Source organism: Trachypithecus francoisi, unplaced genomic scaffold (genome assembly GCF_009764315.1).
Source record: "Trachypithecus francoisi isolate TF-2019V2 unplaced genomic scaffold, Tfra_2.0 Lachesis_group15, whole genome shotgun sequence".
NCBI classification, from domain to species: Eukaryota; Metazoa; Chordata; class Mammalia; order Primates; family Cercopithecidae; genus Trachypithecus; species Trachypithecus francoisi.
Window position 1 is genome coordinate 21,360,061 of NW_022681460.1, and position 16,988 is coordinate 21,377,048.

The 16,988-nt window shown below is 34.8% G+C and overlaps 1 pseudogene across 1 annotated transcript in view; it reads left to right on the forward strand.

Annotated features, from left to right (window-relative positions):
* The first annotated feature begins 1,219 nt into the window (after nt 1-1,219).
* The window catches only part of LOC117097005, a 32,730-nt pseudogene continuing 16,961 nt past the window's right edge, over nt 1,220-16,988 (forward strand). The window contains exons 1-3 of the transcript XR_004442760.1: nt 1,220-1,450; nt 7,885-7,960; nt 13,379-13,434. The product of XR_004442760.1 is annotated as a 60S ribosomal protein L7-like (transcript). The remainder of the gene's footprint in view (nt 1,451-7,884; nt 7,961-13,378; nt 13,435-16,988) is intronic.

The window sequence follows — 16,988 nt, forward strand, 5'->3', positions numbered from 1 at the left end:
CCTTTCATGATAAAACACACTCGACAAGTTAAAATTAGAAGCAAACTTTCTCAACCTGTTAAAGAACGTCTACAAAAAATAAAAATTAAAAATTAAAAAAACCACACAGCTAATATCATACTTAAGGAAAAAAAGATCAAATGCTTTCCCTTTAAGTTAAAAAACAAAGCAAAAATATCTTCTATCATCATTTTCAGTCAGCATTGTGCCATTTAAGACAATTAGGCAAATATAAGAAATAAAATGTTTCCAAATTGGAAAGGAAAAAGTAAAACTGTTTGCATTCATAGATGACATGACATTGTCTACAGAAAATCTTAAGGAATTCACTTAAAAATGATCAGAGCTAATAAGTGAGTTCATCAAGGTTGCAAAATACAAGATCAATATACAGAAATCAATTGTATTTCTATCCATTAGCAATGACAATCTGCAAATGAAATTAAGAATACAATTGCATTCACATTAGCATCAAAAAGTATACAATTCCTCAGAATAAATTTAACAAATTAAGTTAAGATTTGTACACTGAAAACTGCATAAATTGTTGAAGAAATAATGCAACGCAATTTCCATCAAAAGCCCCACTGACTTTTTTTCAGAAATTGACAAAATAAAGTTAATATGGAAATGCAAAGGACTCAAAATAGCCAAAAAAAAAAAAAAAAAAATTCTTGAAAAAAACAAGGTTGGAGAACTCACACTTCCTGATTTTAAAACTTTTTCCCATACACAGCTGCAGTAATCAAGGCAACATATACTAGCATAAAGATAGACTTATAGGTCAATGGAGTATAATTAGAGTCCGGAGACAAACTCTTACATTTATAATTAATTCATTTTTGACAAGGATGTCAGACAATTCATCAGGGGAAGAACAGTCTTACTAACAAATGATGCTGGAAACAACTGAATATCCGCATGTCAAAGAATGAAGTTAGACTCTTTCCTTAAACAACACACACACAAAAATAACTCAAAATCAATCACAGACCAAAATATAAAGATAACACTACACAATTCTTAGAAGAAAATTTAGGAGCACATTTTCATTTACTTGGATTAGGCAATGGTTTCTTAGATATGAAATGAAGGTACAAGTGACAAAAGAACTAATAGATAAATTGGGTTACATCAAGATTAAGAACTTTCGTGCTGCAAATGATACCATCAAGAAATTAACAGTGGTGGTGGTGATGCTCAGCGCTACAGAGGACAATGGCTGGAAATCCTCTTTGTTTTCCTCAGCTCCTGGGGTCCAGGGACAGCCCACAGAGCCCCTGTGCCTGGCCAGCAGCCATCATGGAAATCGTTAGTTTCACATTTTTGTGGAAGAAGGAATTGCGGGCAGAAGTGGACTGCAATGCATTTTAATCCTTGTGGGAAGAGCTAAGGCATTGAATTGCTTCCTTTGAAGGAAGGAGTGGAATTATGCAACATAGTGACACAGGTAATTTTTCTACCCTAAATTATTGTAATGATTCTTTCAGTACTTAATGCAAGATTTAGTGTGTATCTATCTGTTTTACTTCATGTTTTAGCTGTAGGTTGGAGTGAAATAGCTGTTCTGTCCTGCAGAACTGGGTTTCAAGGGTCAGAATAGTAGATCCAATAATTAAAATTTATGCTTTAACATTTTAGATCTGGTTTTTGATATGCTCTCTCAGTAAATCTAAGAGTGTCTTTAAAAATGTAAACCCAGAGGAATTTGAAGTTTCTATTTAAACTTTATTTGCAACTCCTTGAATGAAAAGATTGAATTTATTTATAGTTAATTGTACTATTCAGAATTTTTTTTTTTTTTTTTTTTTTTTTTGAGACAGAGTCTCGCTCTGTCGCCCGGGCTGGAGTGCAGTGGCCGCATCTCAGCTCACTGCAAGCTCCGCCTCCCGGGTTCACGCCATTCTCCTGCCTCAGCCTCCGGAGTAGCTGGGACTACAGGCGCCGGCCACCTCGCCCGGCTAGTTTTTTGTATTTTTTTAGTAGAGACGGGGTTTCACCGGGTTAGCCAGGATGGTCTCGATCTCCTGACCTCATGATCCACCCGTCTCGGCCTCCCAAAGTGCTGGGATTACAAGCGCGAGCCACCGCGCCCGGCCTATTCAGATTTTTGAATGTATGAGGCAACCAAAAAAATTCTATCTACAGCATGCTCTTAAAAAATATAAAAAGAAGATGAAAAGACAACACACAGAATGGGAAACAATTATGGTAAACTATATATCTGATAAGAGACTGGTATCCAGAATATACAAAGACCTCATACAATAATAAAAAGACAACCCAATTAACAACTGACAAAGAATTTGAATTGACATTTCCTCCCCAAAACGTATACGGATAAAGAGATGTTCAACATCATTACTCATTAGGAAAATACAGATCTTTTCATCAGGGAATACAAATTAGAAAAATCTTGAGAGATCTTGTGATAGAATATTGTTTTTTATGAATATTCTTTTAGTTGGGAAGCCTAGGCGGGTAGGTCACTTGAGGTCAGGAGTTCAAGACCAGCCTGGCCAACATGGTGAAACCCCATCTTTACTAAAAATAAAATATTTGGCCAGACGCAGTGGCACATACCTGTAATTCAGCGATTCAGGAGGCTGAGGCATGAGTATTGCTTGAGCCTGGGAGGCGGAGGTTGCAGTGAGTCTGGATCGTGCCACTGCGCTCCAGCCTGAGCGAGAGATCAAAAGCAAGACTCTGTCTCTGGAGAGGGGATTGGGGAGTGTGGCTCAGAATATTCTTTCAGGAATATTCTTTTGAGAATGGTGAGTTTTTAAGTAAGTGTGTCCTTACTTTAAACTTATCGTTCAGTTCATGTTAGCATTTAGTTATATTGGAAAAACTATTATACCTTTTGATTATGAAGATAAAAATCTCTCTTTCTCTATCTCTCTCTATATACACATACATATATGTATACCTACATATATATCAATATAAATATAAGATATAAGTATTTAAAATTTCTACTATAATCCAAATTTTATTCCCTAATTTTTATTAAATCTTCAGACTAAAGAGGATTTGCCAGTCATAAGTGGAATAAAATTTTATTTTGAAAGAACCAAAAATTTGATGATGGGAACTAGGAAAATACAGAGTATAAATGAGATTCCATATGATTTCATTATTTATAAAGTGTGAGAAAAATAAGGATGTACTTGAATATGATTCTAAATTTTTATTAATTAATTAATTTTACTTCAATAGGTTTTTGGAACAGGTGGTGTTTGGTTACATGAATAAGTGTAGTGATGATTTCTGAGATTTTGGTGCACTCATCACCTGAGCAGTGTACGCTGTACCCAATGTATAGTCTTTTACCCCTCACCACCCCCCATCCTTTCCCCTGAGTCCTCGAAGTCCAGTATCATTTTGCATCCTCATAACTTAGCTCCCACATATGAGTGAGAACATATTTGGTGTTTGGTTTTCCATTCCTGAGTTACTTCACTCAGAATTATGGTCTCCAGTTCCATTCAGGTTACTGCAAATGCCATTATTTTGTTCCTTTTTATGGCTGAGTAGTATGCCATGGCATAAATATATCACATTTTCTTTATCCACTTGTTGATGGATGGACATTTGGTTTGGTTTCATCTTTCTGCAGTTGAAAGTTGTGCTGTTATAAACATGTGTATGCAAGTAGAATATGATTCTAAAACTAATTTGAAAGTGAAGCATGCCCTTGAAGGATATGGCATAGGCGGAGTTAAAACAAAGGCCACTATGGTTGATAAGTAACTGTTATAAAGAAAAAAAACGACAACACTGTTTTTAAAACATGGAGATCTTGCCAGTTACATACAAGCCTTTCTTTTTAATTGTAATAGAAAAAAGGTTTTTTTCAAGGTCTTTTCTGCAAAGGCCTCATCAAAATATAGCCAAGCCTCTCTTGCTTCCCACTAGTATCAAATTAAATATTATCTAAGTTGGAAACAATAAGTGCTAAAATTAACTTTATTTAAGGTTTTAAAAAATCACTTTGGAATATTAGTGCTGTTCTATTTTTATCATTAAATATTACTCATTTGAATTATATATATAGTTAAATTTTCTACATAGATCAGAAAGCTATTTCTGTTACTGTATCATCATCAAAGGATGGTAACAGGTATTAGAATTAGGACTAATTTTTTCAACCACTGAAGACATAAAACAACTCTGTATGCCTCCAGGAAATCTAGAACCCATGATTTATAAGAATCAGTATTTATGAGACTGAGTTTTCAAAATGAATATTCTGCTCAGGTTAATATAATGGTAGAGAGATTAGTTGTCCTCCCCAATTTCCCTACAGCATTATTTAAAATTAAAATCAATATTTAAAGATTAATTTTACTTTGGAATGGTGTTACCATCACTTATCAAATATCTTTTCTTCTTCATGGATCTTTGCTGAATTCATAAGTCGCTGAGAAAGTTTTGGTTAGAAATATAAGCTCTTCTATTTCCTAAAATTTTCAGCATACTTCTTACTCTCCAGGTAGAAAATTTCTTGCAGTAGTACTGCATGCAGATTAAAAGTCAGAAAAGGCTTCATGCTTTTTCTTTCATCTGAGTTCCACATACGCCAGCCTCTCAACAATATAGATCTTAAAATCAGATGGGCAGCCAAGTCATAGCACATATTCAGTAATACTTTATGTTTATGTATTGATTATAAAAGGTTGATTAGGCCAGGTGAAAACCTAGGCCAGCAGTCACCCTTTCCAGATACTGACTTTTTCATGACAATTAATTTAATAACCAATACAGTATTTAATACTAAATACTGTATTCTGATGGGGATGTACTGACAAGCATACAGAATCAGAAAAAAATGTATCTGGCTTGGGAGATAAACCTACTAGAGCATTATTTTGGCTGGTATGAACTTTCTCTTTAGGTGAATGCCAAGAAAACAGTACTCTGTCTTCCAAACTCTCTTCTTTTCTTCTGATTCACTATTAATATTTGAGTGACAGATTAAGTGAGCCTGAAATTTGCTCTGATCTCTACTTTGTGTAATATGATTAAGCAACTAGTTGTCTCTGGTCAGGGACAAACTCTTATGTTGACCATCTCTCAACTAAATAATCTAAGAGAGATTGTAGCAAGCACCAGTTGTTTTTGTCACATAGTATTATTTCATGCCCTCTCTTTCATTTATTTTTGTTTGAAAGAAAGAGAAGTAAAATAACACTACAGTGGTTCTCTGGGGAATCACTCTTCTATTTTCGTGATAAGTGATGGTGGTGAAATTGATTTCACTATCTACTCCATTCTCTATTCCAGTGATCCCGGTTAAGCCATTGGCATATCCCAACCTTTGATAAATAATTCCATCAGAATCGATGAGATGTGAGGACATTTTGTGAGGCCCGTCAGTGGAAAATGGCTCCATTTTTTCCCCTGAGAGGCATGTCTGAGGAGGTGAAGTCAGGACCGTCAGAAGCAATGCTACCCACCCTACGAAGAGAACCTAAAACTGCTAATGAGACCAATTTTGAAGCCTAAGGATAAAAATCATTACCACAAAAGGCAGAGGAGAGAGATGGAAATGAATGGGGCCTACTATTCAAGCCACTGGATAAAAGCTCACCTGGAATTAAATATATGTACCTGGACTTTTAAATTGCTAATGAATAGATTTGATTTATATTTAAGTCAGTGTGATTTAGGTTTTCTATAATGTACTTATGACACAAAGAAATATGACTCAGCTGGCAGGAAAATGAATGCTTTCACCAAGAATAATAATTTCATTTCTTTATTCACATTATCTATTTGACCACCAAGGAAACTTTTTACTTAGAAAAGTGTGTGTGTGTGTGTGTGTGTGTGTGTGTGTGTGTTTTCAATCAGTGGTGTGATTTTGTGTGACTGAGAAGCATAAACAGGTGAAGAGTCACATGCAGGTAGGGTGTGGCACTTGTAACAAGCAGATACTTGGTTCCAATCTTCAGGCCATGAAGGGAATACCACTTTGGTGCTTTTTTTTTTTTTTTTTTTTTTTTTTGATGCTTCACTTAACTGTTTGTTTTACACTGTGAATTTCTCGGATACTTCACAAGTCTATTTTAGAGACTTAAGCCATAGTACACACAGCCTACCTCTGATGTCTTTAAAAGGACAAGAAACATTGGCAAGCTGCTTCTCCTAGTTTACATTTGGGTACTCCTTTATAGAGGGTCAGCAATGTCAGCTAAAGACCACAAATGGCAGCTGCCTGCAATTTCCCCAATTTTCTATAATTTCCCCTGGTCTTTGCACTTCAAATGAGCAAAGATTAATTCTTTACAAATGCTTTTTATTTTTTTAAAAATGAATGCTATACTTATAGTCTATAATAAACACTAAGTTGTAGTCTTTTTCTTTTACCCCAGTAACTCCTACCATACTTATGTTGGACTTTCTGCGACAGCCATGCCTACCAGGCAAGTTTCCTTCCACCTTTATTTCTACTTTGGAAAACTGGCTTACTCTTTGTTTCCTTTCTGTGGAACAGCATTTAAAAGGGCAATTTTCAGAACTCTTTTGGTTTCTTTTTTCTTTTGTTCCTACAATGAAAGACCACAAGTTTGTGTCTAATGTTTCACAGGATAAGCATTTTTATTATTTCAAATCTGATTCTCTAAGCCAGACTTGAACTCTTCGCCTACATGTATGTGGCTTAAAGGAAAGAAGTCTTGGAAATTATTTATTTGATTTCAGCAAAGTACAACTTGTGCCCAGTCTTTCAGCCTTCCAAAAATGTCGAATTAGTGAATCAAATTACCTGGATTGGCTCTCTTTATATAAAGTCCTTTTTATCTTCTCTCTGTCCATCCTTTTATAAGTAAAATTGGCTCTGATGCTGCACTGAAAATATCCCCTCAGAGATTACCAATCCTAAAGGTAGAATCCAGTTTCTAGTCTTATTTTTATGGCATTTCTATTGGACTTTACAACAATTAATACAATCTTTCACATTAGCCATTAGAATGTAGAATCCTGTGCTTTGAATTTTTAAAAAAATCTGTTCTTCCCTTTTCCTTCATGGCCTCTACTTTTTCTTCTCACATCCCAAATGCAAGCCTTTCAAATAGTTTCCTGTTTCATCTTTGTTTATTTCCTTTTATTTTCTTCGTTATTTTCTTCCAAGACTTCAAAAAGTCAATTCCATGTGTAACTTCCAAATCCATATTAATCAGCCCCAATTATGCTGAGAGACAAATCCTAAATGTTCAATGTCTGTTTGATCCCTCAAAAAAATATATTTCTTAGGCCTCTCATAACCAGTCTTTTCTCCTCCATGCATACCAACAGATGAGTTCTTTTAAAGCACAGTTCTATTCTTTTTAGATTCTCATTCAGTCTCTATCATTGTACACTAATACAATCAAAATTTCTTATCACAGCCTTTAAAAACCTCTACTACTTCTTCAACTTTACTGCTTGCTACTCCTCCACCTGCAAAATGAAGATGTTCCACCATTTATTGTCTCTATAATCCATGTTACATTTTTTTTCCAGGAATAATTTCCCTCCATCTTCATCCAGGAACTGTCAGCTGTAATGCTACTGAAATAGCCAAGCCTTTATGAAGAATCCTTTCTTTCCCTACTTGCTTCTTTTTTCTGACCTCTCATTGGAAATTTCCTTTCTCTTTTTGACTTTTAGTAAACATTGCCTTGCACTGATATTATTTGTGTGTACGTGTTCTTGCCAAGAAAGCCATAGTTCCTCCAGAATGAGTAATTAATATTATTCATTTTCTTTTCTCTATAGTGCCTAGTGAAGGCACTGAATAGACACTCTGGTAAATCTTTGATGTTATTACTGATTATATGCAAACTTAGTGGGGATAAGGAACAGCCTTCAACACTTGAAAACGTTTAATTTTCTTCATAGGCAAACTTCTCCAAATGGGAGGAGGAATTTTGTTCTCACTGAACGATGTAGTTGAAAAGCAATATACAGATATAAGGTATGTAATAACTCTATGTATTATAACATCAGACTGAATTAGTAAAGGAAATAAAATTAGCAAAGGAGATATAAGATAGATATTTTCTCAATATGCTTTGAATCTAAGGACAGGATTTCACCTGTCACTGAATAGCTGTGTGGCATTGGTCAGATTATATAACCTCTATAAGTCTGTGTTTTTATTTGTAGAGGGAGAACAATACTCCATACTGATATTGTTAAGAAAAAACAGGACAGTACATATAAAGAGGTAATAGAGAGGACATGCTCCATACACAACAGCTACTATTGATATTATCATCAATGACGGATTACTTTTTCTTAGCTAAAACTTACATTCCCTTCTACCAAGCAAGACCCCTGAAACTTTAGATGACTCTCTGGGCATGATTTTTCCTTTCAGATTTATCACATGCTACATTTTCTGCTTTTATCAAATTGCTGATATTCTACCTTCCTTAGAAGGTCATAAATTCTGCCATGATTCCCCATTGGCAAATTGTTACAAAAGAAGAGAAAAATTATGTGTGTGTATACACACACACATATTTGTGATACATAACTGTTCCATTTCTGTAGCACAGACCCACAAAAATGGAGGCTCTATTTTTATTAACTTCTTTTTTTTTTTGAGACGGAGTCTGGCTCTGTTGCCCAGGCTGGAGTGCGGTGGCCGGATCTCAGCTCACTGCAAGCTCCGCCTCCCGGGTTCACGCCATTCTCCTGCCTCAGCCTCCAGAGTAGCTGGGACTACAGGCGCTCGCCACCTCGCCCGGCTAGTTTTCTGCATTTTTTAGTAGAGACGGGGTTTCACTGTGTTAGCCAGGATGGTCTCGATCTCCTGACCTCGTGATCCGCCCGTCTCGGCCTCCCAAAGTGCTGGGATTACAGGCTTGAGCCACCGCGCCCGGCCTTATTAACTTCTAATAATATAGATGTTTTGATCTGTTCCTCTATATTATTACCATGTACACGATAAAACACTGTCTAAATTAGTAACAAGATTGAGTGCACATTTGAAGAAGGAATCCTCATAAACTTTCATAATGGAGGCAAGTGCAGCAGGAGTAACTTTATGTATGCCGAATTGTTACATCAGCCATGCTTTACAGCTGTTTAGTGCTTTTCAGTTTACAAAACCCTGTCCTCACATTATCAACTTTAAATTTTGCAAAAATACAGTTAGGATGGGAGAGAAGGTAGCATTATTTCAATACTATAAATGAGGAAAATGAGACTCCCAAAGATTAATTAGCTTGTAAAAAAATCACTTGGTTTGTAATGGAGAATCAGGTTCAGAACCGTCTTCTGACTTATAATTAAAGATATTTTCACTCAATCTCTCTAATTCTTAGTTTCCATGAACCCTAGGGTAAAATTAATCATGCTTGCCAAACAATGGAATTTTAAGACAAACTAGGTAAACTGCTAAAAAATTAATCTTGTTCTTACTCAATAACACAGTGATAAATTATTTTCATGGTACCGTCTATATTTTATGATTGAGCGAGTTTACAGCATTCTTATCTTAATATATCACCCACTCAACTTTCAGTAACTTTGTGCTTTCTCCTTTCTTCTTTCATTCCTCTGGCATATGAACTGGTTGCAGCTAAGTGAGTTACTCAGTATAAGAGCTGTTAAAAATATATATTTGATGTAACCATGCTTTGCACAAAAACAAAAATAGGTGCTGGTAAATGGTACCGTTGTTCAACCTCACTCAAAAAGTTCTGGTAACATAGATGAAAGATAGTAAGCACACTGGTAGTAATTTGCTGCAGCAGTTATGTAGATAAGAAGACATTTAGGTATGAATATCACTGATCAATATTATAATAGTCTATTAAAACAAAAACAGTTATTTGAGAGACAAAAATAGGTGATAGCATTTCTATTTTGGGTATTAGAATCAAAATCTAGGGGAGACACCTCTTTCTGTTTTTTCTAACAATTGGTTCTTAGGACTTATAACAAGCTAAGGTTATTTTTGTCCAACACAAATATCATCTCATATTGCCTTAGTTTCCCTATTAATAAAATAGGAGTAATAAAACCTTACTTCATATAATTTTTGAAACATAATCACATATACCTAGTATATAATAAATATTCAGTGCACACTGGCTAATAGTATTAGCACCAGTAATGTCTTGCCCCTCTCTCCCAAACATTAAATACATGCTATAGTTGATGATAAAAATGGTCACAATTCTCTACCCTTTCTTATATCCATGTCTTCTGAAATGTAACTTTACAGCTTCTCCCCAGCTGGCCCTGTAACTTGCTTTGACTAATAGAATGTAGCAGAAATGTCACTCTCTTCTTGTCTCTTGGAATCCTCTGCCTCTTTCCTATAAACAAGCCCAGGCTAACCTAATGGAGAATGAGAGAGCAGATGGATCAGAGCCAAGTCACCTCAGCTGTCCTAAGCAAAGTCATAAACACATCAGATACAGAAGCACATTGGATAAAGCATCCAAGATCAGCAAAGCTGGCTCATAGTCAATACTCAGCTGATGACAGACACATGAGGGAGCCCAGCCAAGACCTAAAGAACCACTCAGCTTTCCCATGATTTGTGAACTATAGTAAAGTGTTGCTGTTCTAAGCCACTAAGTTTTGAAATAATTTGTTATGCAGCAATATCTAACTAATACACAGAATTTGCTGGCCAAGAATTGTAAACACTATGAATTGGGTTTGTTTTTGCTTTTCCATCTTGTAGATGGAACTCTGGGGCAGAATGAAGGGTTGTCAATCATAATGTTGAGAATAAATGTTTAAAATCAGGTCCAGAAGGCTAAGTATTTATTTGCTATGCTCAGCCAATAGACAGATGATTTTACCTTAGAATTCTGTGACTTGAGAGACCATACTCTTTTTCTTACACAACCATGTAGTGCAGTGTATCAGTGTTTGCCTTGAAGTAGGCAAAGAATTTCAGGGGAGGGAAAAAGAGAAGTTAGAGATTAAACATGTTATATTATTTGGCTGTGTCCCCACCCAGATCTCATCTTGAATTGTAGCTCCCACGATTCCCACATGTTGTGGGAGGGACCCAGTGGAAGGTAATTGAATCATGGGGGCAGGTCTTTCCTGTGCTGGTCTTGTGACAGTGAATAAGTCTCGTGAGATCTGATGGTTTTATAAAGGGGAGTTTCCCTGCACAAGTTCTCTTCTTTTATCTGCTGCCATGTGAAACATGCCTTTCACCTTCCATCATGATCGTGAGGCCTCCCCATCCACGTGGAACTGCGAGCCCATTAAACCTCTTTCTTTTGTAAATTACTCAGTCTTGGGTACAACTTATTAGCGGCTTGAAAACAAACTAATACAACATTCAGGGCCCTTTTATTACGAAGAAAAAAAATTTACCATTTGGAAACACTTCTTTTTGCTTGGAATTGCTCTGTTTTTAAAACTTGCCAATTCAAAAACTAAACTAAGGATCAACATTCAATTTATCTTAACCCAGATTTTGCTCAGATGACAACATCTTTTTAAGGAGCCTCCTTTGTCCAAGGCAGAAGAAAAATCAGGCAAGAGAAACGATAAGTAGAATTTAAAAAATAACCAATACTTTATTCTGAACTACAAAGGATGAACAAACAGCACTTAATTTTCTTTTTTCCTTTCTCCTTCCGGTGAGAAATAGGTTAAGGATTTTAATGCCTTTCTGAATAGAACCTATAAAAAATTGAAACTACTGTTTTCTTCCTAAATGTTCTTAAGACAGAGAAAATATACTAAAAATTAGGTGGTACTATTGCTTAATGTCTCTAAGGGACTAAAATAAGTGACCTGAATAATTAGCTAATTCTCTTTGAGTCTCTTTTAACTTTCAGCCAAACAGTTATGCTATTTACTGATCTCACCATAAATATTTCTTCAGAATAGGAAAAGCAAGATATCAAGTTCCAATTGTCCTTTCTAATAATAGATTTAACTCAAATATTTGTGGGTGGTTTAAAAATGTTAACCCAGCTTAGATATACTAAACTATAACTTTGTATTTCTGTAATTGAACAGTTTACCTCTAAGGTTACTCTAAGTATCTTAAGATACTTCTAGGGCAAAATGTCATCCTCTGGGGGTTCTCCTTATGTGTTCCTGGTCTTCTCCTGGGGTTATCTAATGTCTGTGGTCATGTACATATAATGCTGGCATTGAGAGAGGACTCTGGTCTTTGTGCCATCTATTGGTCTAGGTTAGCCTCTGTCCAAGGAGTGGCTATTGCACCTGAACTTGGCTGTTGGGCACCAGTGTCTGTGTCTCTGCCATGATCTCCTCACTCAATGTCATCTGTGTAGAGCCTGTGCTTCTTCCAGGCCTCTGCTCTTTGCAACACTGGTTGACATGCACACTACATTTTCTTTGACTCTCTCTAGCCCCTACTCAGTCCAGGAAGAGCTTTTATTTTCTTCTTGAATGTTGAAAAACTACTTTTAAGCAGCTCAAGGTCAAGATTATTAAAATCAGTTTTGGAGATGTAGAATAACCTGGTCTTTTTCTCCTTATAAAATGAAGTGATTAGAATGTGAGACGTTACAATTTTTTTTCCTAAGAGATAGTCTAAATCAGTGTTTTTCCTGATGCCAATTTGAGGACTAGGACAGGTTTTTACCCGTCCAGTTTGAAATCAGACTGCATCGGACAATCCAGTTGATTTTTTAAAGCTACATTTATTAGTTTACAGTCTGTCTATCATTCTGAGGTTTTAGTCTCTTATATTTTTTACATTTTAAAATAGAATTGTGATAATAGATACAATTTTTAAAATGGCTTAACTTTGCCAATAAAAATTGGCAATATTAAGTCAGTTTCCAAAATATTTTTTGATTACTTGCTTGAATTATTTCCACAGATCTATAAAATCTAAATTTTCAGAAGCCATTGATTCAATCAATCATATTGAGAAAGCTTATATTAACTTGACAATAACAGTAACAAAAGGAATTCTGCATGGCATGAGAAAGCTCCTTATTTCTTAACTTCGTAATAGCTCTAGTCATAGCTATTTAAGATTTCCAAAACCGTAGAGGTGATAACTCTATCTCATACATTTTTAGGGTACATCAAATAAAATTGTATTAATAAACTCCCTAGCCCATCATAAGAACTTTCCAATAGTTCATATCACCTCCTCTTTTCCACTTTATAAATACAAGTTAGATATTAAATAAAAGCAGGTGCTTCCTCCTCAGATAGGCATCTTGTATTTCTCACGGGCTTATTTATATCTAGGTTCCTGAAAATTCAAATAAAACTTGACTTTTTAGACAAGTAAGCCACAATTGTGTTGATTATTTTATAATTATCAGAGATATTTTATCTTTTTTTGAAGTTCTTTAATAGAACAGTGAATTTTAATTCTTCGGCTTAAAATCTTCTGCTTTGCCTCATTCCCATATAGTTAAGAAGTTTAAATTCGTCAAACTATTGAGGAAAACAAATGAATCACTGCAAAAGGTAAGATTTGTTTTATAAATACACAATTGACTCCATCCATTTATTTATCCATCCACTCATCCATGCATCCCCATATCCTAATAGTCTAACATTTAAAATGTAGATTTTAGTATTTTTAGCCTTTTTCTTTTTAAAAAATTATAAGAAAATTTTGAACCGAATAACCACTAAAAGGCTTTTTCAATTAAAGTTACAGCATCTTTTAAAGGTAGGTCACATGTTTAAATTCACTATGTAATTGAAATGCACTCTAGTTAGACATACTTAAATGAATACACTGGGTCACATGAAAAATGTTATTTGGCTCAAGTATGACCTACAATATCTAGCCCTTGGCAAGCTGTAGAGACATGCTGTGTTTCTCAATGCTAAAGAAATTGGTTGTGGTGTAGCAGATTCAGTCAGACTAGAGAAGTTGTTGCCTTCCTTTGGCTATGAACCAAATCCCAGCAGATTAGATAGCTGTTTTCCTGACATTCAGTGAAATGACCCTGTGAATTAGCTCAGCTGGCTTGCATTTATTTTGAGTATGCAGAGTATACTGATATAAAGTAACTAATGAAAGCTGAGTATGGTTTTATATTACATAAAAATTTCAGGCAACAAGAATATAAAAACTAAGCAGAGATCATTTTAAACAGCACTAGTTACTCTTAAAGCTAAATGTTATCTCCTGGAAATTTTACTTATATGGATAAATTCTGAAATGTTTATTTTAATCACCTTTAATGCAGAAACCTTAATTTAATATGACATAAAATCATTTACTTTTTCTCAGATGTTATTAAGAATTTTAATTTCTTGTATTAACATTAGCCATATACACCTGATCAGTGTTTTTTCTGTCACAGTAAAGAAATTAAAGAACTATATGATATGCTTCTACTCTTAATCAATTATAAAATGATAGCCCTCCTTTAAAAAGATCTTCATGTATTTTATGATTTGATAAGACTGGAATAAAATTTACTTTGGTGCTCCTTTGAGAAATAGTCTGGTGGAAAAATACATTTACCACCTCTTGTAATACAAAAGGGATGTGGACATTAAAAAAATGTCTTACTCCTTAGAATGAAACGAAATTAATGAACATGATTAGAATAGAAGGATGAAAACTTAATGAAAAAACAGTTTAACTCTGACAAACACCTGGCAAACCTGAGCATTTTGTCTATTAAATCTCCAGACAGAAGAAATTATTTTTTCTTTCCATGTTCAAATATATAGCATTTCTTTCCCTAACCAAACATCTTAATTTAGCATAAACTTCCTCATACTAATTCAGTACCTTTAAATATTATTTGTCATGGTCAATGATACTGCTTTATCTACCTTGTTTTCCCACCAAAAATCTATGTGTGACATCCGGACATGTTTAGGGAATACATTTTAACTGAAGTTCCCATGGTCTGCATCATCTATTGTTTGAAACACAATAAACTGGCAGGGAGTAAATCTATAATAAAATAAGCAACAGTTGCTTGGCATCTGGAAACACATGGTGAAATACAATTACTAGGTGTTTTGTAGAGCAAGTGGCTGGCTTCCTCATAGAAACCTTTTTTTTTTTTTTTTTTGAGACGGAGTCTCGCTCTGCCGCCCAGGCTGGAGTGCAGTGGCCGGATCTCAGCTCACTGCAAGCTCCGCCTCCCGGGTTCACGCCATTCTCCTGCCTCAGCCTCCCGAGTAGCTGGGACTACAGGCGCCCGCCACGTCGCCCGGCTAGTTTTTTTGTATTTTTAGTAGAGACGGGGTTTCACCATGTTAGCCAGGATGGTCTTGATCTTCTGACCTCGTGATCCGCCCGTCTCGGCCTCCCAAAGTGCTGGGATTACAGGCTTGAGCCACCGCGCCCGGCCAGAAACCTTATGTCTGTTAGTGACTAACACGGGTATACAATATTTCTTATTCAATATCCTTCACTGATAAGAGCTACACACAGTTTACCTCTTTTACCTCTCACTGAAAACCAGTGTCATCCTTCTGTGTCATCCTTCAAGGAACTAAGAAACTATCTTCTGCCTTCATATCCAATGCAAAGATATTTTGAGGACTTGGTGACCATATGCATGTTTCCCTCTTTCACAAATGTGACCAAAAAGAATACAGTTTCTTCTAAAAGGGTTCACAGGAAAAAAAAAATTAAGCCTTCATAAGGAAACTAGAGTATTATTATCAGACTCTAATATCAACTCATGGGCAGGAAAACATCTTTTAAAAACTCAAGTTCTGAGCCAGATGGATGGTAAGGAAAAAAAAAAATGTATGTTTTCAAGTTTTTTGTGACTAGGGTTTCCATCTTTATACAAACAATCCCCACAAAAACCAAAACAAATCCCACAAAAAAACAAAAGCCCTTCCAAATGTTAGAATTAATAGCTGATATTTGTGGGATTTGTAGATATGGATCATAAAACTAAATAAATATCTATTAAATAAAATCTTGATTTCTGAGGAGAAAAGCATTTATCCATGTTATATGTAACATAACCCAAATTATTAATAAATTAAAATTAAGGACATGGAGTTCTATATTTTATACCTTCTACCTTCCTACCAATAACTAAAATTCAATCTTCCATAATTAAAAATTCTTGTAGATTATTAAGGCAGGCTTGCATACACACACACACAAAGAAAGAACAAATCTGACTTCTGAAAAAGAAGAAAGCCTTGATAATCAACTAAAACTGGAACTTTTACATATTTCAAAAGTTAAGAAGTAAAAAACACTATGCAGAAAAATCATGTGCCTCTATGTAACCTGTTTAAAAGCAGGACAGGAATTTGAAAACAAAATGCATTATGAAAATCTTAGTTGAGAAATTTTCCATTGCACATCAAGTCTGTTTGCTCAAGATTTAATGCTAATGAGATCTGCATAAACACTAAATCTTGGTTGCTTCTTCAATTATTACCTAACAGTGAGTTTTGACTACTGAATGACTACAGAGAATGGAATATTATGCAAATTAGATGAAGGGAAATACAAATGGCAAACATGTTGAATCATTTTCTCTTTGTAAATTTATTTTAATTTCTATTGCCTCCAAATGCTGTTTGATACACTATTTCTTTTTTTAAGTCATAATTATTTAATGAGCCACTAAAACATTTTCATCATTGATTTTATTTCAGAATAAAGTAGTTTGTATTTTATTCATCAAAATTATCTGAATAATAAACCAACTGGCAAAAATATCCCAGATTATATTCAACTAAAATCAAATGGAAATTGCTTCTAATACTTGACCTGCTATGTGATTTAAAAATTAATTTTTAAAAACTTGCACAAAATATACACCTATAATTAGAGGGAAGAACTTCATTAAATTAAGCAAAATAACAAGAACAACAAAAACTTAATAAGAAGAGTAACATTACAATTGAATCAAAATAGGAAAGAGAAATAGAAATTATACTTGAAGAGCTTAGAGTTCACTATTAAGTTCTCTTTGACTATTGGAAAGCCAATAATTTTTTATTTTCAATAGAGTGGTTTTAACTCACAAAATAAGTTTTGATTGATAAATACAAGCATTTTACACAGAAAA